The sequence below is a fragment of the Trachurus trachurus genome (assembly GCF_905171665.1).
Source record: "Trachurus trachurus genome assembly, chromosome: 6".
NCBI classification, from domain to species: Eukaryota; Metazoa; Chordata; class Actinopteri; order Carangiformes; family Carangidae; genus Trachurus; species Trachurus trachurus.
Genome location: NC_139897.1, coordinates 1,796,576 through 1,817,788, shown reverse-complemented (window position 1 = coordinate 1,817,788; position 21,213 = coordinate 1,796,576). Strand labels below are relative to the sequence as shown.

At 46.3% G+C, this 21,213-nt stretch overlaps 1 protein-coding gene across 1 annotated transcript in view; it reads right to left on the bottom strand.

Annotated features, from left to right (window-relative positions):
- The window catches only part of LOC310987496 (rho family-interacting cell polarization regulator 1-like), a 68,111-nt gene extending 63,670 nt beyond the window's left edge, over window positions 1–4,441 (bottom strand). The window contains exon 1 of the mRNA XM_083973784.1: window positions 4,238–4,441. The gene's annotated coding sequence lies outside the window, so the exon portion shown is untranslated. The remainder of the gene's footprint in view (window positions 1–4,237) is intronic.
- Between the last annotated feature and the right edge of the window lie 16,772 nt (window positions 4,442–21,213).

The window sequence follows — 21,213 nt, the reverse complement described above, 5'->3', positions numbered from 1 at the left end:
AACTGACACTGGTCAATATTCTGATCAGTGATAGTGTCTCATCTCCGGTCTCTGGAGTTACTGGTACAGTATATTTCTGCTCTGTCCTGCCACAGTTAAAGGGGACATATTATGGAAATATCACTTTTTGATATTTGGATGTTGTCTTGCCTTCCGCCCCCCAAAATGTGAGAATTGACAAAAAAATATCTAATATACACAGGCTCCCTAGGTTGAAATCCATGTGGTTTTACAAGCTGTTCCCTCAGTTGTCTTCCAGTGACGTAACTCGGTTTCGAATTTGCTTAATACCACCTCTACCTGGTATCGGTAGAAGGGGTGGGGCTGGACAAGCAGTTGTTCATTAATTTGCATTTAAAGGGACAGGCACTGAAACCAGCCGTTCTGAACAGGCTTGTTTTGAGAGGATGAAAAGAGCTGTGATGTTTGATCCTTGGGGGATTTTGACCACAGCATGTCACAGACATGTCTTTAAGACACTTGGGAATTATTTTAATTTGTGGAAAGGGGGCATAATATGTCTCCTTTAATGTTGCTCCTTTAATCTAAACAATGACTCACTAGCCTACCTGCTGTTACATACACTAGTTCTGCTCCAGCACTCTCACTGCTTAGAGAGACTTTCACTGATGTTGCTATTCAGATCAGCTAGTTACTTCAGTGCTAAGAGCAACGTGGGGCGGATGAGCCAACCAACCACAACTGTTAGAAAGGAGAGTCAGATTGTCCTTCATTTCTGTGTGGATCAACTGCTCACATTATTTTTTAAAGCAGAAGTAAGCGATATTTTTGTGTTAATATATAAGTCTTAAATAGTTATATCTTCCGACAGTAATCACTTATATAGAGTGTTTGGTCTGAAACACGGGTCTGTCAGTCACTCTGCTCTGCTGTAAGCCGAGGAGAAAACTTTTCTTGTATCCTACAAGTTTTATCCAATGAGGAGAGAGAACGGCATGCAGGGCTGTGTGTGCAGCCAAGGGATGCGCGTGAATGTGGTGAGTGACGTAGGGACGAGGACCAATAGATTCATGACGAGGGCGGGGACAAGAAGTTATAGTGCGTTCAAGGCAACCCGTAACTCGTGTTTTTCCGACCTGTGAAGTCGTACCAGTTCGATCTGGTACGAGTTCACGGGTCGGAAGTTACGAGTGGCCGTTATAGTGACTTTCACAAGTAAAACAGGTCGGAAAAACACGAGTTAAGGGTTGCCTGGAACGCTACAAAGTCGTAAGTCGTGACTTGAAGCTGTAACTTACGGTTTCAAAAGCCTGCCTGGAACGCAGCATTAGCCCAAACGACCGGATCGCTTACTTCTGCTTTAAATTGTTTAGCATCCGTTCATCAACCTTGACCACAGACTGTTCCGACAACGAAGACCTTGAGCTTTAATTATATCAGGATCTTTTCCAAAACCTAAATGAACCATGACTGCTCCAAGACCCACCACCAGGAGTCCAAACATGTCCCAGGCCAGAAAATACAACTTTTATTTTTGAAGAACTGAACCTCAACAAAATACAACAGAGTCTTGCTGCTTCACACCACCGTCTGTCTGAGGAGTCGAAAACATTCACTCTCCTTCTGAATTTAATGGTCAGTGCTGGCATGCGTGTGCGCGAGCATGTAGTGTGTGTGTGTGTGCATGTCCATGTTTTTGAGTCCGTGTGTGTTAATTGGCTGTTTGTCCAGTTTTTCAAGGAAGTCTGCTCCAGCACAGGAAGTCATTAACTACAAAGGACTTTGGCTGAGACACCCAGGACACTAGAAAAAAAAAACTGCCTCAGAGCAAGTTCACTGCCCACCAACACATGTACGTGCAGAAAAATAATCAAAGACGACTGACAACACAAACACAGAACATCAACATAGAAACGCCACATTAAGGAAAAGCACACTGGCATCATCCTGTGTGTTGCAATCAGTTGTCCACTAGACCGGCAGCTTCGACACACACGAGCATCAATGAACCAAACAAACCAGACAAACTCATCAGTGTGGCCGCGGGGGAAACACTCACTGACAGTTTTACTATTTCCCAAAGCAACCTGCAGCTTGTGACTGATCTCTTTTGCTCTGCAGTCTTCTTTCATCCAGACTGTTTCAGAAAAGGAGACTTCTGAAAAAATGCCAATGGCCCCGTTTTTGTTTATGCTTCAGAGACACCCTGGACTACAAATCATATTTTCCAGATGTGAAAGGAACATCTGTTTGATTGAAGATGATTTGAAGAGAATTCAATTTTTAAAAAATCATTTACAGAAATTCCAAGATCTGTGAAAAATGTTTTTGTTTGTTTGCATGCAGTCCTAATGCATTAGAGTAGAAACTGAAGGAGTTTTTAGAAAATGAGTCATGAGACTGCAGCCTGCCATCCTTATTTTTCATTTTCACTCAGGCCAAAACAACATGAAGCTGTAATTTGCAGTGACTTGTCTGAGCTTCAGGAACTGTGGGCATGAGCCAGTATGACTGAAATGTGCCTTCACTGTAAGCGGAGGAAAGGCCTGTCAGCTCGTCTTCCTTGAAGAGCACTTTCCAGATTTAACCAGTTTTTATTACTGCACCGCAACCAACATCAGCTGGAAGTGAAATGTGTTCAAGGACAACGGCGCATCTTGCTTTGTGCATTGAACACAATAAATGTTGAATGACATGAGAATCAAATGAGTGAGCACAGTGTCTGCCCTCTGCTCTGTATCTGTTTCACCCACTTGTTAGCTCAGGCCTGATCATTAGCTGAATTAGGTCTTCTAACAGTGAGACCTGGCATGGCACAATGGCTGCACTGTTCACTTGGCTCTGGGAGAGTGGCACACAGAGGGAGCTTGTCGTTTCCAAGCTGCATTCCCATAGTCGGCCTGACCGAGTCTGATTCTGTCACCTATTACACCAACATTTGGGTTGCATGACCTTCCTCCTTTGGGACTGTGTGTGTGTGTGTGTGTGTGTGTGTGTGTGTGTGTGTGTGTGTGTGTGTGTGTGTGTGTGTGTGTGTGTGTGTGTGTGTGTGTGTGTGTGTGTGTGTGTGTGTGTGTGTGTGTGCAGGCAGAGAGCTACTACAGTATGTGTGTTTCAAAGTTATGCCAGGAATGTTGTCACTCCATCTGGAGACAGACAGCCTGTCAGTTGTCATACCACTGGGGATGGATGGGGGATGCAAAAGGGCTGCAAATGAGTCTGTTTCATTCCCAGATAATTAATAAATGATTCACTTCTAGGACTGGACAGTGTGCAAATACAGTTTCACTTGTGAATGGTCATTTATGCAGTTCCTTTTCACTATTTTTGTTGGATATTGGGCATGTTCCACTTCCTTTACAAGATTTGTATTTTGGGGGGGTCTCTGTAGCACCACAGTTCTTGTCATGCACAACAATGTTGAGACACATTTTACCTTCATCACAAAACAGCAGGTGCATGGTTATATAGCACCTTGCTTGCATAGAGATTTCAATTATATTGAGATTAAGTCTGAAAAAGTAGAAATAAAACAAATCTATCATGGGATAGGAAAGCGGAAGAGATGTAGCCATACATGCCAATGTTCATGTCTGAGCAGCTGGAACCAGAAGATTTGACCATTTTACAGATAATTCAATTAGAGATTAAATTAGTCACCTCATGTTATTCACCAGTGGGGATTTGTTGAGTCAGAGTCTCTAATTAAATGCTGCTCTTCTTAGGACACTACTTCATCACCCTCAGAATAAAACTGAGAGGGGGAAACTGGGCCCAGCTGAATTCATCATGTCCTCTACCTCACCTCCCTCACACATACAGGCACCGACACATTCATGAAGTGACACATTCAAGTGAAACCCGTCGAAAACTTAAGGTCCATACAGCGTGATAACGGCGTAGATAGAGACTATGCGGGGGTTTCTAGCTCTGCTCCTCCGTCAGCCAACGAGCAAAACAACAACAACAGCAGCATCGGAGGTGCTGTGCTACTGAAGCCGCTTGGCTGTGAGGCTGAGGCTGGAGCTCAGCCGGGAAGTTCTGCAGAATTAAGAGATTTGCAAAGAGCGTTTGGCACGGGTCGGTCTCACCGTGCAGGTGAGAGCTGGACGAGTCTGAGACTGCAGCAGCAGTTAGTTCACAGACACAGAGGACAGGACGGCGGACACACCAGACTACAATGTCTCAGCCGGAGACAAGAGCTCCCGCTACTTCGACAAGCATAAAGCAAACAAACAGACAGACAAACACCAATAGGAGGGAACATTCAACATACATGTTTGCTGCGGTGTCCTGGCTCGTCTCCCCCGGACAGCTCACTCAAATCTTCCTTTATCCAAAATGAGAAACCCGGAGAGGAACAGACGGGCAGACGACTCCCGCTCCGGCTCTTCTCTCAGTCCATTAAGCTCCAGTTAACAGGCTCCTGTCCGCTGACAAAAATAAAATAAAATAAGGTCCAGTTTGCTGGTTCAGAGAGCAGCTCTCCTCCATGCAGCCAGCCCAGCAGCAGTGCATCGCTCACTTCACCACCACCAGCGTCGTCAATGGCGCCGCCGCTATGTCAACACTTCCGGTCGGCTCTTTCAAAGTCAAACACCGCTCGTGCGCGCTGCAGGCGGAGGTGTTTTACTGTGGTAGTCTGCTCACATCCGGCAAACACCACCTCAACTTTACCTTTCGGCAAGTGGTTTAATGTGATTTGTTAAGTCCAAAATCCAGTGCTATGATGAGGTGGGTCTATTTTCTTATGTGATTTCAAGCTGTTAATTCCAACTATTAGCTACTGGTGGTCACATGCATGTGCAAAGCAGCCTAGCTGTTCAGGTTAGGCTACATCCCAAATATGAAATGAACCATTTAAGTGAAATCAAAATTATTTAATGAAGACTTAATAATAATGGTTACACTGACCTCTTGACCTTTGACCTTTGACTAATAAAATATAGGGCCTAGTTAGTTCATTTTTGAGTCCAAGGAAGTGTTGTGTACTGAACCTCCAAAATGACTAGAAATCTCACAGAGACACAGATACCTTAAAGTTTTACCTCAGTTTACCTTACCTTGCAGTTAAGTGGAGTGATACTGTTAATTGTCCAACTTGTATATTTGAGAGTTTGATTCTCAGGTGACATTCATCTACGACTCTCACAGCTTTATTAACTTAGGCCTCATGCCAGCTGTGCACATACTTGGCCAACTTCCTCCGAAGTGATGGGACTCGGATGACCTTGGACTTGCATCTTGCAAACCTCCCCAGTAATCCTGTGAACAGCCCTAAAAACAGGCGATGATGCATAACACCTTATGAGCCTTAACACAGTAAAGAGAAATAGGGCCTCCAAGTGATGTCCTCAGCCATGATCCCTGTCCTAGTGTGGAATATTCAAAAGACCATTGAGAGCACCCTAATGACCAGATGTTCAGCCTGGCATAATGAAATAAGAGAAACCAACTTTCATCATAAACCATTTCAAAAAATACTTATTCAATATGATATGAAATGAAAAGTCCCAAACCTACAATCATTCTCAGTATTTTGTGACGTCAAAGTAACAAACTGCTGTCCTAACCCTATTTATGCCATTTCAAGCCCTTGGAGCCTCTCACACTCAATCACTTACCAGCTGGATTCACTTAAATCTGTGAGGGTTCAGGGTTTAGGGCTTATAGGAGGGAGGTAGCTATTGCCAGCCTGGGGGCAGACTACACTGACTCCCAAAGAATCCAGTGTCACAGAGTGGTACTACAACACAGAACAGGTCGGGCTAGCTGGTTAGCATGCTCCTTTCATTAGATATCTATCATTAGAGGTCTTGGTCATGACATAATCATTGTAACTCTTTCACATGCTATAAATAGTGTTTATTCATTTTTTCCCCCCAACATTTTAAACTTGAAATTCTGGCAAATCTTACACATTGCACGTTTTAAGCTTTACAGCACCATAGAACTACAAAACACAGAATGTGCAAGAACTCTGAACCCAGCAAATAGTTTTTACTGTGGGGCCTATTTTGAAAAGCAGCACTTAGATGTTTGCACTACAACAGTTATTTATTTTACTTACTTGATTTATTTATTTATGACACATAGGATAATTGTACAATGGAATTATTCTCATATTTATTTATTATCATTTATTGTAGCTGAGGGCCGGGGGAAGATGTTGCATTTCATTGCAAGTTGTAGCTACATTGTACTTTTAATAACAATAAACATTGTATTGAATTGAATTGAATTGAATTGAATTGAATTGAATTGAATTTAATTTAATTTAATTTAATTTGCCCTGCGACCTGTCCAGCATGTACCCCGCCTCTCGCCCGAAGTTAGCTGAGATAGGCTCCAGCTCACCCGTGACCTGCAGGATAAGCAGTATAGAAAATGAATGAATGAATGAATGAATTTGCACATTACTGCAACTGTGCTACACAATTTTGAATATAACTACCTTTTTCTATAGCTATATGTTACATGAAGTAGTAATGAGGATAGAGTTGTATTTTACAAAGTTAGGGAAGTTTGCTCTATGATTGGAGCCAGGTTGGACACACTGGGGGAGGTGGTGGAGAGATGCCCACTGAAGATGTTATGGGCCACTGTGAACAACTCAGGTCATCCATTTCATAACACCTTGATGGATCAAAAGACAGCCATATGTAACGGGTGTGTATTGTCTCTGGCCTATGCACATCCGTTAACTTGTTTCTTGTGTGTGTTGTTTCTATCCTGCGTTGTGTTCTTGGGGGTGAGGGAAAGATGGACACAGGACTCAGGCTGCTGATCCACCGGACATTTATTCAACAGGCAATGGTGGCATCTGTATGAGAATCAAATGAAAGTGCATCTGTGACATGCGGTCTTGAGCTAGCTCACAGCAGGCCCCTGCTCTCAGTGGGGTCATCACCGACTGAGCTAACTATAAAGTTCACAATTATATTTAATAAAATACTGAAATAAAATGAAATAAAAAAATATATTAAAATGTTCCTTGTTGAGTTGTATCTGTACATGAACATAAATTCAACCAACAATCAACCAAGTCAATGGAAAAATGAAACCAGTAAACAGTGAAATACATCAGTATCCATACCTGTATGAGAATCAAATGAAAGTGCATCTGTGACATGCGGTCTTGAGCTAGCTCACAGCAGGCCCCTGTTAGCAGCACACACATACACACACATGAAGAAAACAACGAAAAATAAACACTTGTGCCTGCAGTAGTTTTACAATGGCATAGCTGCGAAATTCACCTAGCAACACACACCACAACCGTTCACACTCTTCATTTATCATCCATACATGTATATTATTACGTTTTTAATACCTTTCAACCCAAAACAAAATGTAAACATGACGAGAGAAATGAACACATACCTGCTCTCAGTGGGGTCATCACCGACTGAGAGCGGAGCAGTTCGCGGGTCAAGCAGACGACGATCTCTTAAAGAGACAGTACTGATTTAACGTCTCTGCAGACCAAACTACAAAATAAAGGTGAAAACAAATAAAATGGTTCCTTTCAAAATAAAATCAGGGTTTTGGTGAGATTTCAAAAGATAAAATTAAAGTACATTTCAACCTGGTTACATTCACCCCTCCTGAAATTCAACAACATCCTGATTTTAGATGTCTGTTCAGGAATGCAAAGATGTCTAACACTGACACAAACTGGCACAAGTGAAAAGAAGGACCTAGTCCTCATTAACAACTCAAGAGTTACCTTACATATAAGGATCAGGAAAGAAAGAGGGTGATCAAATCTCAAAATTCCCTTAGTTAAATGTGACGCCTGATACGCCACATAACACTTGGCCCACAAAATTGTCTATAGACACTTGCACATTCAAAACTTAACCCTTAAAAGTGGAGTCTGAACCATAGACTCTATCAGTCTGTTCACAGATTTCACCAATCTCCCTGCACGTGTTCTAACATGACCATCAGCCCCTGTGCGTGTGCATGGGTCAGTGTGAACTGAGACACTTGCATCTGTTGATGGTAGCATGTCTGTGGGGGGTGCAAGTGAGATGGATGGGTTCTCAGCAATGGCATCGACAGGGCTAGACACTGGACCAGGCTGGTCCTGCTCTTCTGAATCAGCCGATTCAGGCTCAGGTGTATCAGCAGAGAGTGAAACATCAGATCCTCCTCCATCCTGCGCATCGTCGTCCTCAGCCAGTGCTCCCAACAGTGAAGTTATACCATCACCATCCTCTGCCTGATCGGATTCCTCGCTGATGAATGACAGATCAGTGGCGCAGGTGTCCTCACCTGTATCCATCCCAGAGAGAGGCAGGAAGTTGACCTCCAGCAAAAGGTTCCTGTGTACCACTTTTGTACGTCCAGCCACATCCTGTATCTTGTAGACGTGAATGTCCGGATTCACTCCAACAACTGTGTACACTCCATCCTCCCATTTGTCGGCCAATTTCCTCTTCCCACGTTCAGTCTTGTTTGCCACCAAGACACGATCTCCCACAGACAAGTAAGCGCCCTTCACACGCTTGTTGTATTGCTGAGTTTGATGTCGCTGCTCGACAGAAGAATGTCTCTGAGCAATCTCCATGGCGCTTTTCAGACAGGAGAGCAAAGAAGTCACATATGAGTCATAGTCGACAACGTCAGAGTCGCTCAGAACAGGCCCGAACATGAGATCCACAGGCAGGCGAGGGACACGCCCAAACATCAAAAAGAAGGGGGCGTAACCTGTAGTCTCATGGACAGTGGCGTTGTACGCAAATGTGAGGGTCTGGATCTGTTGTGGCCACCGATGTTTTTCTTTGAGGGGAAGGGTACGGAGAATCGCTCTGTCCCGCCATTACCCATAGGGTGATAGGCTGTTGTGTGAGATTTGGCGACACCAGCCAACTGGAGGAGCTCTGCGATCAACTTGCTCTCAAAATTGGTGCCCTGATCGGAATGTAGTCGCACAGGAAAGCCGTACACACAGAACACGTTATCCCAGAGCTTTCTGGCGACCTGCTGCGCTGTTTGGTTGGTACAAGGAAAAGCATGGGCGAGTTTGGTAAAGTGGTCGGTGACCACTAGGACATCGACTGACCGCTGCCTGCTGTCCTCCGCCGACCAAAAATCTATGCACACCAGCTCCATTGGTGCTGAGCTCTTGATGCTTTCCAATGGCGCACGAGCAGCAGGTTCGGGCGACTTCCCAACCACACACCTCTGACAACACTTGACGTAAGCTCTCACATCCCTCTCCATGGTGGGCCAGTAAAAACGCTGCCTAGCGAGTGAGAGAGTCCGGTCCTGACCCTGATGACCAGCCAGGTCATGGACGCCGGACAAAGCTTTGTTCAACAGGCTCTCAGGCAACACGTACTGGAATCTTTTCTGTTTGGACACGTGGTCCTTCATGACTCTGTACAGGACACCATCACGGACTACAAATTTGTCCCATTGCCTCAACAACCTGAGCACTTTGGAATTAGCGCCATGCTTTTCACGTCTTGACGGTCGCCTCTTGGCAGCAACAAAAGACACAACCTTAGAAATGTTGGAGTCCTGCTCTTGACTCAACTGCAGCTCTTGGGCAGAAAACATGGGCAAAGTTTCTGGACCAGCTGGTAGCTGTTGGACATGCTGGACCAAACAGAGTGCCCTGGACTCAGCCGCGTCAATCCAGTCACAGTGAGCCTGGCAAAGAGCCTGGATTTCATTTGCATCACAGACTGACTTGGGGAACGAGTGACCTTTGGACCTGCAGGATTGAGACAGACAGCTGGCCCTGAAAACATCCTCCACAGACTCCCCTTCGACAGCATTGGCCTCCTGAACCAAGGTGGAATATGGCTCTTTCAGTAGTCTCTGACTGATAGACTTGGCGAATGGGTCGCGGCTCAGAGGATCAGCCACCACGTTCTTCTTTCCAGGTAGATGTTTGAGGTCAAAGGAGTAGGATGCGAGCTTAGACACCCAGCGGATCTCACAGGCGTCAAGCTTCGGCTTCGTCAGCAGGTATGTAAGCGGATTATTATCCGTCCAAATGGTGAAGCTACGGCCTTTCAGCCAGTGGCTGAATTTTTCGCAAACACTCCACTTCAAAGCCATAAACTCCAATCTGTGCGCTGGATATCTTCGCTGTGACGCGCTCAGTGTCTTGCTCGCAAAAGCCACGGGTCTGGCTTTAGACTCCCCTTGAGGCACTTGAGATAGAACCGCCCCAAGTCCGTCCAATGACGCGTCAACTGACAAAATGAAAGGTTCGTTAAAGTCTGGATGAGCAAGCACAACACACTGCAACAACATGGTCTTCAATTGCTCAAAAGCGTCTTGACATTCTACTGACCAATCAGCGGAGGTAAGTTTACGATAAGTGCCCTGAGACTTCCTATCTTTTGCAAACTTTCCTTTTCTTTTCTGTCCAGCTGTTAGAGCAAACAGTGGCTTTGCAATAGCTGAACAATGTGGGATGAAATGCTGGTAGTAGAATACCATACCAAGGAAAGATTTGATTCTTCGGACAGAGGGTGTACACTCATCAACCTCCATGAGATCCTGTACAGTCATCTTGGTGATGACTTCCACCTTGGCGGGATCGACTGACACACCCTCACCATTGATGACATGGCCGAGGAAACCAACTTGCTTCTTCAGGAAATGGCATTTTTTAGGAGCCAATTTCAAATTATTCTCCCGCAACCTCTGAAACACTAGCCGGAGTCTGGACAAGGCCTCATCCTCTGACGGCGCAAAAACAAGGAGATCGTCGAGGTAACACAACAGCTTTGAAAAGTTCATGTCCCCAAAGATCCCAATCATCATCCTCATGAAGGACGCGGGACTGTTACACAATCCCTGGGGCATGCGATTGTATTCATGCAGCCCCAGAGGAGTTGTGAAAGCTGTGTACTTCTTGTCGTCCTCGTGAAGCGGGATGTTAAAGAAGCCCGAAGTGAGGTCCATTGTGCTAAAGAGACAGTTGCCTCCAAGAGCGGCCAGACAATCGGACTGGTGCGGTAAAGGGTGAGCGTCTTTCAAAGTTCTGGCGTTCAGCCACCTGAAGTCGGTGCAAATCCGCACCCCACCGTCTTTCTTCCACACCATCACCAGAGGCGAAGCATATTCACTTGAGGATTTCCTAATGATACCCTTCTCCTCCATCTCAGTAAGAACTTGCCTCAGCTTCTGATAATGCGCAGGAGGAACTCTTCGGTACGGCAGGCGAAAAGGACGGTCGTCCGTGAGACGAATGCGGTGCACGTACCCACTGACTTCACCACAGTCCAAAGAATGTCTCGAGAAAATGTCCTGATATTCAGATATCAACTGTGTGAGCTGAGACTTACAGGCAGCACTGACCTGACAAAAGTCTACATCGATGTCACTCAGGCCCAACTCCAACAAACTTTTGTCCAAGTGAACGGCAGGAGGGACACAGGATGAGCTGCCAGAATGCTGCGTGTCTGCGCCAGAAGCTGGTGTCTCTGCATCTGACTGCAGCTTCTCAGAAGCAGCTTGCATGCCCTGGAAAACATCCAAATCTTCAATTGCCACACAAGAAAACACATCAGCCAATTTACAGTTTCTTTTCAGTGTGACTGCTTTTTCAGACGGGTTCACAACAGTCATAGGTACCCATCTATCACCCCAAAGAGGCGAGACGAGACGACCCACCAAAACACCTCGTGGCATGGACTTGGAGCTGGTCGGCTCTACAACAACCGTGCTGCCTGGAGACATAGGTGAGTTTGCAGGGAGTCTGCCCCAAACCAAATGTTCATGTCTCGGCAGGAGTGTTACTGCTTGGGTGAGTTTAACAGTGCCTATTTTGTCAGGAACTTCACGCCCTTTCCATGACTCAACATTGGTGAACATAGACAAGAACTGCTCAACATCAGGATCAGGCTGATATCCATGTCTGGATGCAATGTCCCAATAGTCGCTGTCGCTCTTCATGACATGAATGATGTGCTTGATGACATTTGAACCCAAGATGAGGTCGTCACGCTGGCCAGGGACCACCAAGGTAGGTACAACACAATGAACACCATAAATCTTCATTTCTAACTCATGAAAACCCTCAGGTTGAGTTTGCAGACCTCCACAGCCAATCAAAACAACATTCTCTTCAGGGTACTGTCTCTCAGGCAAAACACCGGCAGAGCTGAGTTTCTCCACAGCGAGCTCACTGACGCTACACGCCATAGACCCAGAGTCCAACATACCTTTAAGCTCCACGCTGTTGTTGACGAGGACAGGAGCATAGAACAGCTCACTGAAGGCTTGAATTTTCTGAGAGGCTTGAATGACAATCTTGGTCCCTTTTGGAGCCTTTGCACAGCTGTTCTCATATAGCCAAGCAGGATCAGATGTGTCAGAGAGGGATTCAGTCAAATCACCCACACCGCCCCCCTCCAGGTGCAGGCGCTCTAGTTTAACTGCTGGTTCTGCCCACCAGCGCTGCTGTCGGGCTGGAAGCGGCGCTGGCTAGCCTGCTGTGGACAGTCCTTCTTCCAATGACCAGGAGACAAACACTTCAGGCACCTGTTCTCCTTCCTGCAGTGAGACAATGTAGAATGATTAGAAGCCCCACAAACTCTACACACCCTCTGGAGAGCGTGAGGTGCTGTGGCTCGAGAGCGATAGTCTGTAGCAGGCACTTGTGTCTGTTGTGTGACTAGCCGATCTAACAAAGTCACCAAGCTCTTCATGCAGTCATTATTAACACAAGATGCAGCTGAGGGTACTGAAAGTGGCACAGACTGCATAGTAACATTAGGGACAGGTGCATTGTCAACCTTAGAAACTTGACACTGGGAATGGGCTTTGTGTTCTACTGTACTTGGTCTAGTTGGTCTTATGACAGCAGCTCGAGTCTTCTTCTCCTGCATGTGTTCATCCAGTCTCTCTTGGATCTCACAAGCTGACCATTTCTCTGCAGACTTGTACTTGAAAACACTGGCAAGAGATTGGTCTGGGCAGTGTTTGATAAACATCATGCTAACTTCATGGCTTGGGTCATCAATGTTACGGCCTTGCCTTCTCAAACATTCATCTGCCACATCCACAGTTTTATTTAGCCTGATCCAATACTCCATGGCATCTTCACCTGGTGCAGGTAGTGTGTTATAAAAATCTGCCAGTGGCATGTTGGAGTATGTCAATTCGCTAAAGTGTTGTTTCAAAATGTCAAAAATCATGTGTGGGTCTGTAGTATGGTTGATAGAGGTGTTATTACGCAGCTTTATCCTCACTACATCCCCTGCCTTGCCCATAAGCCTCGCTAGAATTTCTTGTGATTGCTCATGAACAGGAATATGTCTTTTCTTTAAGTACAGAGTCATCAAATTTTCCCACTCATGAACAGTGAATCTGTCTGAGCCATCGCCCCTAAATATAGGAGGCTCCTTTGCATCTGACTGCATGACAAACTTGACATTAGATTGTGACATGTCTGAGGATTTGTCAGGAGTGTCTGTACTGATTGTGTTCCTGTCGTGCTGTAGCTGAGCTGCAATGGACTCACCTAGCTTTGCAGCTAACTGTGTGATGAGTGAGCCCAAGTCTGGGTCCTGCTCGACATGGCTTGGCCTGGCACGATCTACATATTGTGTTGAGGTAAGTTGTGGCATGTCTAGTGCACTGACTCTGTGCCCTGGTGTCCTGGTCTCTGAAGGCTGCCTGGCAAACCCCCTCCCCACACCAAACCGGAACTCAAAAGAGTCACGCCCAACATCATCACTTTCCCCCTCAACAAAAAATGTCTCACCGCCCTCTGCCATGGTACTTTCACTTCATACACACAAACAAAAAAAATATCTGGTAAAGATATTAAATCAGTCAGAGTGGTTAAATCAAAATAGAAAAAAAACAGATAACCACATCAATCAACAGTTTCAAAACAATAAATCAACCTCTAGGCGCTGTTATGTTGACACAGGCCATTTTCCACATATTTCTTTCTTATCATTTTTTTTTTTCCTTTAATTTTTTTCTGTCTCAGAATCTTAGTCCATGTAAATCCAAAAGAAACTGTCCGCTGGGCATAGTCCGTGGAAATACCTGAGTACCATGAAAGGTGAGTGACTGCAGCTTCCCTCGGTGGACGAGCTGACGTCGAACTTCTGACCAATCCTTGAAAGGTCACGGCACCATTGTAACGGGTGTGTATTGTCTCTGGCCTATGCACATCCGTTAACTTGTTTCTTGTGTGTGTTGTTTCTATCCTGCGTTGTGTTCTTGGGGGTGAGGGAAAGATGGACACAGGACTCAGGCTGCTGATCCACCGGACATTTATTCAACAGGCAATGGTGGCATCTGTATGAGAATCAAATGAAAGTGCATCTGTGACATGCGGTCTTGAGCTAGCTCACAGCAGGCCCCTGCTCTCAGTGGGGTCATCACCGACTGAGCTAACTATAAAGTTCACAATTATATTTAATAAAATACTGAAATAAAATGAAATAAAAAAATATATTAAAATGTTCCTTGTTGAGTTGTATCTGTACATGAATATAAATTAAACCAACAATCAACCAAGTCAATGGAAAAATGAAACCAGTAAACAGTGAAATACATCAGTATCCATACCTGTATGAGAATCAAATGAAAGTGCATCTGTGACATGCGGTCTTGAGCTAGCTCACAGCAGGCCCCTGTTAGCAGCACACACATACACACACATGAAGAAAACAACGAAAAATAAACACTTGTGCCTGCAGTAGTTTTACAATGGCATAGCTGCGAAATTCACCTAGCAACACACACCACAACCGTTCACACTCTTCATTTATCATCCATACATGTATATTATTACGTTTTTAATACCTTTCAACCCAAAACAAAATGTAAACATGACGAGAGAAATGAACACATACCTGCTCTCAGTGGGGTCATCACCGACTGAGAGCGGAGCAGTTCGCGGGTCAAGCAGACGACGATCTCTTAAAGAGACAGTACTGATTTAACGTCTCTGCAGACCAAACTACAAAATAAAGGTGAAAACAAATAAAATGGTTCCTTTCAAAATAAAATCAGGGTTTTGGTGAGATTTCAAAAGATAAAATTAAAGTACATTTCAACCTGGTTACATTCACCCCTCCTGAAATTCAACAACATCCTGATTTTAGATGTCTGTTCAGGAATGCAAAGATGTCTAACACTGACACAAACTGGCACAAGTGAAAAGAAGGACCTAGTCCTCATTAACAACTCAAGAGTTACCTTACATATAAGGATCAGGAAAGAAAGAGGGTGATCAAATCTCAAAATTCCCTTAGTTAAATGTGACGCCTGATACGCCACATAACACTTGGCCCACAAAATTGTCTATAGACACTTGCACATTCAAAACTTAACCCTTAAAAGTGGAGTCTGAACCATAGACTCTATCAGTCTGTTCACAGATTTCACCAATCTCCCTGCACGTGTTCTAACATGACCATCAGCCCCTGTGCGTGTGCATGGGTCAGTGTGAACTGAGACACTTGCATCTGTTGATGGTAGCATGTCTGTGGGGGGTGCAAGTGAGATGGATGGGTTCTCAGCAATGGCATCGACAGGGCTAGACACTGGACCAGGCTGGTCCTGCTCTTCTGAATCAGCCGATTCAGGCTCAGGTGTATCAGCAGAGAGTGAAACATCAGATCCTCCTCCATCCTGCGCATCGTCGTCCTCAGCCAGTGCTCCCAACAGTGAAGTTATACCATCACCATCCTCTGCCTGATCGGATTCCTCGCTGATGAATGACAGATCAGTGGCGCAGGTGTCCTCACCTGTATCCATCCCAGAGAGAGGCAGGAAGTTGACCTCCAGCAAAAGGTTCCTGTGTACCACTTTTGTACGTCCAGCCACATCCTGTATCTTGTAGACGTGAATGTCCGGATTCACTCCAACAACTGTGTACACTCCATCCTCCCATTTGTCGGCCAATTTCCTCTTCCCACGTTCAGTCTTGTTTGCCACCAAGACACGATCTCCCACAGACAAGTAAGCGCCCTTCACACGCTTGTTGTATTGCTGAGTTTGATGTCGCTGCTCGACAGAAGAATGTCTCTGAGCAATCTCCATGGCGCTTTTCAGACAGGAGAGCAAAGAAGTCACATATGAGTCATAGTCGACAACGTCAGAGTCGCTCAGAACAGGCCCGAACATGAGATCCACAGGCAGGCGAGGGACACGCCCAAACATCAAAAAGAAGGGGGCGTAACCTGTAGTCTCATGGACAGTGGCGTTGTACGCAAATGTGAGGGTCTGGATCTGTTGTGGCCACCGATGTTTTTCTTTGAGGGGAAGGGTACGGAGAATCGCTCTGTCCCGCCATTACCCATAGGGTGATAGGCTGTTGTGTGAGATTTGGCGACACCAGCCAACTGGAGGAGCTCTGCGATCAACTTGCTCTCAAAATTGGTGCCCTGATCGGAATGTAGTCGCACAGGAAAGCCGTACACACAGAACACGTTATCCCAGAGCTTTCTGGCGACCTGCTGCGCTGTTTGGTTGGTACAAGGAAAAGCATGGGCGAGTTTGGTAAAGTGGTCGGTGACCACTAGGACATCGACTGACCGCTGCCTGCTGTCCTCCGCCGACCAAAAATCTATGCACACCAGCTCCATTGGTGCTGAGCTCTTGATGCTTTCCAATGGCGCACGAGCAGCAGGTTCGGGCGACTTCCCAACCACACACCTCTGACAACACTTGACGTAAGCTCTCACATCCCTCTCCATGGTGGGCCAGTAAAAACGCTGCCTAGCGAGTGAGAGAGTCCGGTCCTGACCCTGATGACCAGCCAGGTCATGGACGCCGGACAAAGCTTTGTTCAACAGGCTCTCAGGCAACACGTACTGGAATCTTTTCTGTTTGGACACGTGGTCCTTCATGACTCTGTACAGGACACCATCACGGACTACAAATTTGTCCCATTGCCTCAACAACCTGAGCACTTTGGAATTAGCGCCATGCTTTTCACGTCTTGACGGTCGCCTCTTGGCAGCAACAAAAGACACAACCTTAGAAATGTTGGAGTCCTGCTCTTGACTCAACTGCAGCTCTTGGGCAGAAAACATGGGCAAAGTTTCTGGACCAGCTGGTAGCTGTTGGACATGCTGGACCAAACAGAGTGCCCTGGACTCAGCCGCGTCAATCCAGTCACAGTGAGCCTGGCAAAGAGCCTGGATTTCATTTGCATCACAGACTGACTTGGGGAACGAGTGACCTTTGGACCTGCAGGATTGAGACAGACAGCTGGCCCTGAAAACATCCTCCACAGACTCCCCTTCGACAGCATTGGCCTCCTGAACCAAGGTGGAATATGGCTCTTTCAGTAGTCTCTGACTGATAGACTTGGCGAATGGGTCGCGGCTCAGAGGATCAGCCACCACGTTCTTCTTTCCAGGTAGATGTTTGAGGTCAAAGGAGTAGGATGCGAGCTTAGACACCCAGCGGATCTCACAGGCGTCAAGCTTCGGCTTCGTCAGCAGGTATGTAAGCGGATTATTATCCGTCCAAATGGTGAAGCTACGGCCTTTCAGCCAGTGGCTGAATTTTTCGCAAACACTCCACTTCAAAGCCATAAACTCCAATCTGTGCGCTGGATATCTTCGCTGTGACGCGCTCAGTGTCTTGCTCGCAAAAGCCACGGGTCTGGCTTTAGACTCCCCTTGAGGCACTTGAGATAGAACCGCCCCAAGTCCGTCCAATGACGCGTCAACTGACAAAATGAAAGGTTCGTTAAAGTCTGGATGAGCAAGCACAACACACTGCAACAACATGGTCTTCAATTGCTCAAAAGCGTCTTGACATTCTACTGACCAATCAGCGGAGGTAAGTTTACGATAAGTGCCCTGAGACTTCCTATCTTTTGCAAACTTTCCTTTTCTTTTCTGTCCAGCTGTTAGAGCAAACAGTGGCTTTGCAATAGCTGAACAATGTGGGATGAAATGCTGGTAGTAGAATACCATACCAAGGAAAGATTTGATTCTTCGGACAGAGGGTGTACACTCATCAACCTCCATGAGATCCTGTACAGTCATCTTGGTGATGACTTCCACCTTGGCGGGATCGACTGACACACCCTCACCATTGATGACATGGCCGAGGAAACCAACTTGCTTCTTCAGGAAATGGCATTTTTTAGGAGCCAATTTCAAATTATTCTCCCGCAACCTCTGAAACACTAGCCGGAGTCTGGACAAGGCCTCATCCTCTGACGGCGCAAAAACAAGGAGATCGTCGAGGTAACACAACAGCTTTGAAAAGTTCATGTCCCCAAAGATCCCAATCATCATCCTCATGAAGGACGCGGGACTGTTACACAATCCCTGGGGCATGCGATTGTATTCATGCAGCCCCAGAGGAGTTGTGAAAGCTGTGTACTTCTTGTCGTCCTCGTGAAGCGGGATGTTAAAGAAGCCCGAAGTGAGGTCCATTGTGCTAAAGAGACAGTTGCCTCCAAGAGCGGCCAGACAATCGGACTGGTGCGGTAAAGGGTGAGCGTCTTTCAAAGTTCTGGCGTTCAGCCACCTGAAGTCGGTGCAAATCCGCACCCCACCGTCTTTCTTCCACACCATCACCAGAGGCGAAGCATATTCACTTGAGGATTTCCTAATGATACCCTTCTCCTCCATCTCAGTAAGAACTTGCCTCAGCTTCTGATAATGCGCAGGAGGAACTCTTCGGTACGGCAGGCGAAAAGGACGGTCGTCCGTGAGACGAATGCGGTGCACGTACCCACTGACTTCACCACAGTCCAAAGAATGTCTCGAGAAAATGTCCTGATATTCAGATATCAACTGTGTGAGCTGAGACTTACAGGCAGCACTGACCTGACAAAAGTCTACATCGATGTCACTCAGGCCCAACTCCAACAAACTTTTGTCCAAGTGAACGGCAGGAGGGACACAGGATGAGCTGCCAGAATGCTGCGTGTCTGCGCCAGAAGCTGGTGTCTCTGCATCTGACTGCAGCTTCTCAGAAGCAGCTTGCATGCCCTGGAAAACATCCAAATCTTCAATTGCCACACAAGAAAACACATCAGCCAATTTACAGTTTCTTTTCAGTGTGACTGCTTTTTCAGACGGGTTCACAACAGTCATAGGTACCCATCTATCACCCCAAAGAGGCGAGACGAGACGACCCACCAAAACACCTCGTGGCATGGACTTGGAGCTGGTCGGCTCTACAACAACCGTGCTGCCTGGAGACATAGGTGAGTTTGCAGGGAGTCTGCCCCAAACCAAATGTTCATGTCTCGGCAGGAGTGTTACTGCTTGGGTGAGTTTAACAGTGCCTATTTTGTCAGGAACTTCACGCCCTTTCCATGACTCAACATTGGTGAACATAGACAAGAACTGCTCAACATCAGGATCAGGCTGATATCCATGTCTGGATGCAATGTCCCAATAGTCGCTGTCGCTCTTCATGACATGAATGATGTGCTTGATGACATTTGAACCCAAGATGAGGTCGTCACGCTGGCCAGGGACCACCAAGGTAGGTACAACACAATGAACACCATAAATCTTCATTTCTAACTCATGAAAACCCTCAGGTTGAGTTTGCAGACCTCCACAGCCAATCAAAACAACATTCTCTTCAGGGTACTGTCTCTCAGGCAAAACACCGGCAGAGCTGAGTTTCTCCACAGCGAGCTCACTGACGCTACACGCCATAGACCCAGAGTCCAACATACCTTTAAGCTCCACGCTGTTGTTGACGAGGACAGGAGCATAGAACAGCTCACTGAAGGCTTGAATTTTCTGAGAGGCTTGAATGACAATCTTGGTCCCTTTTGGAGCCTTTGCACAGCTGTTCTCATATAGCCAAGCAGGATCAGATGTGTCAGAGAGGGATTCAGTCAAATCACCCACACCGCCCCCCTCCAGGTGCAGGCGCTCTAGTTTAACTGCTGGTTCTGCCCACCAGCGCTGCTGTCGGGCTGGAAGCGGCGCTGGCTAGCCTGCTGTGGACAGTCCTTCTTCCAATGACCAGGAGACAAACACTTCAGGCACCTGTTCTCCTTCCTGCAGTGAGACAATGTAGAATGATTAGAAGCCCCACAAACTCTACACACCCTCTGGAGAGCGTGAGGTGCTGTGGCTCGAGAGCGATAGTCTGTAGCAGGCACTTGTGTCTGTTGTGTGACTAGCCGATCTAACAAAGTCACCAAGCTCTTCATGCAGTCATTATTAACACAAGATGCAGCTGAGGGTACTGAAAGTGGCACAGACTGCATAGTAACATTAGGGACAGGTGCATTGTCAACCTTAGAAACTTGACACTGGGAATGGGCTTTGTGTTCTACTGTACTTGGTCTAGTTGGTCTTATGACAGCAGCTCGAGTCTTCTTCTCCTGCATGTGTTCATCCAGTCTCTCTTGGATCTCACAAGCTGACCATTTCTCTGCAGACTTGTACTTGAAAACACTGGCAAGAGATTGGTCTGGGCAGTGTTTGATAAACATCATGCTAACTTCATGGCTTGGGTCATCAATGTTACGGCCTTGCCTTCTCAAACATTCATCTGCCACATCCACAGTTTTATTTAGCCTGATCCAATACTCCATGGCATCTTCACCTGGTGCAGGTAGTGTGTTATAAAAATCTGCCAGTGGCATGTTGGAGTATGTCAATTCGCTAAAGTGTTGTTTCAAAATGTCAAAAATCATGTGTGGGTCTGTAGTATGGTTGATAGAGGTGTTATTACGCAGCTTTATCCTCACTACATCCCCTGCCTTGCCCATAAGCCTCGCTAGAATTTCTTGTGATTGCTCATGAACAGGAATATGTCTTTTCTTTAAGTACAGAGTCATCAAATTTTCCCACTCATGAACAGTGAATCTGTCTGAGCCATCGCCCCTAAATATAGGAGGCTCCTTTGCATCTGACTGCATGACAAACTTGACATTAGATTGTGACATGTCTGAGGATTTGTCAGGAGTGTCTGTACTGATTGTGTTCCTGTCGTGCTGTAGCTGAGCTGCAATGGACTCACCTAGCTTTGCAGCTAACTGTGTGATGAGTGAGCCCAAGTCTGGGTCCTGCTCGACATGGCTTGGCCTGGCACGATCTACATATTGTGTTGAGGTAAGTTGTGGCATGTCTAGTGCACTGACTCTGTGCCCTGGTGTCCTGGTCTCTGAAGGCTGCCTGGCAAACCCCCTCCCCACACCAAACCGGAACTCAAAAGAGTCACGCCCAACATCATCACTTTCCCCCTCAACAAAAAATGTCTCACCGCCCTCTGCCATGGTACTTTCACTTCATACACACAAACAAAAAAAATATC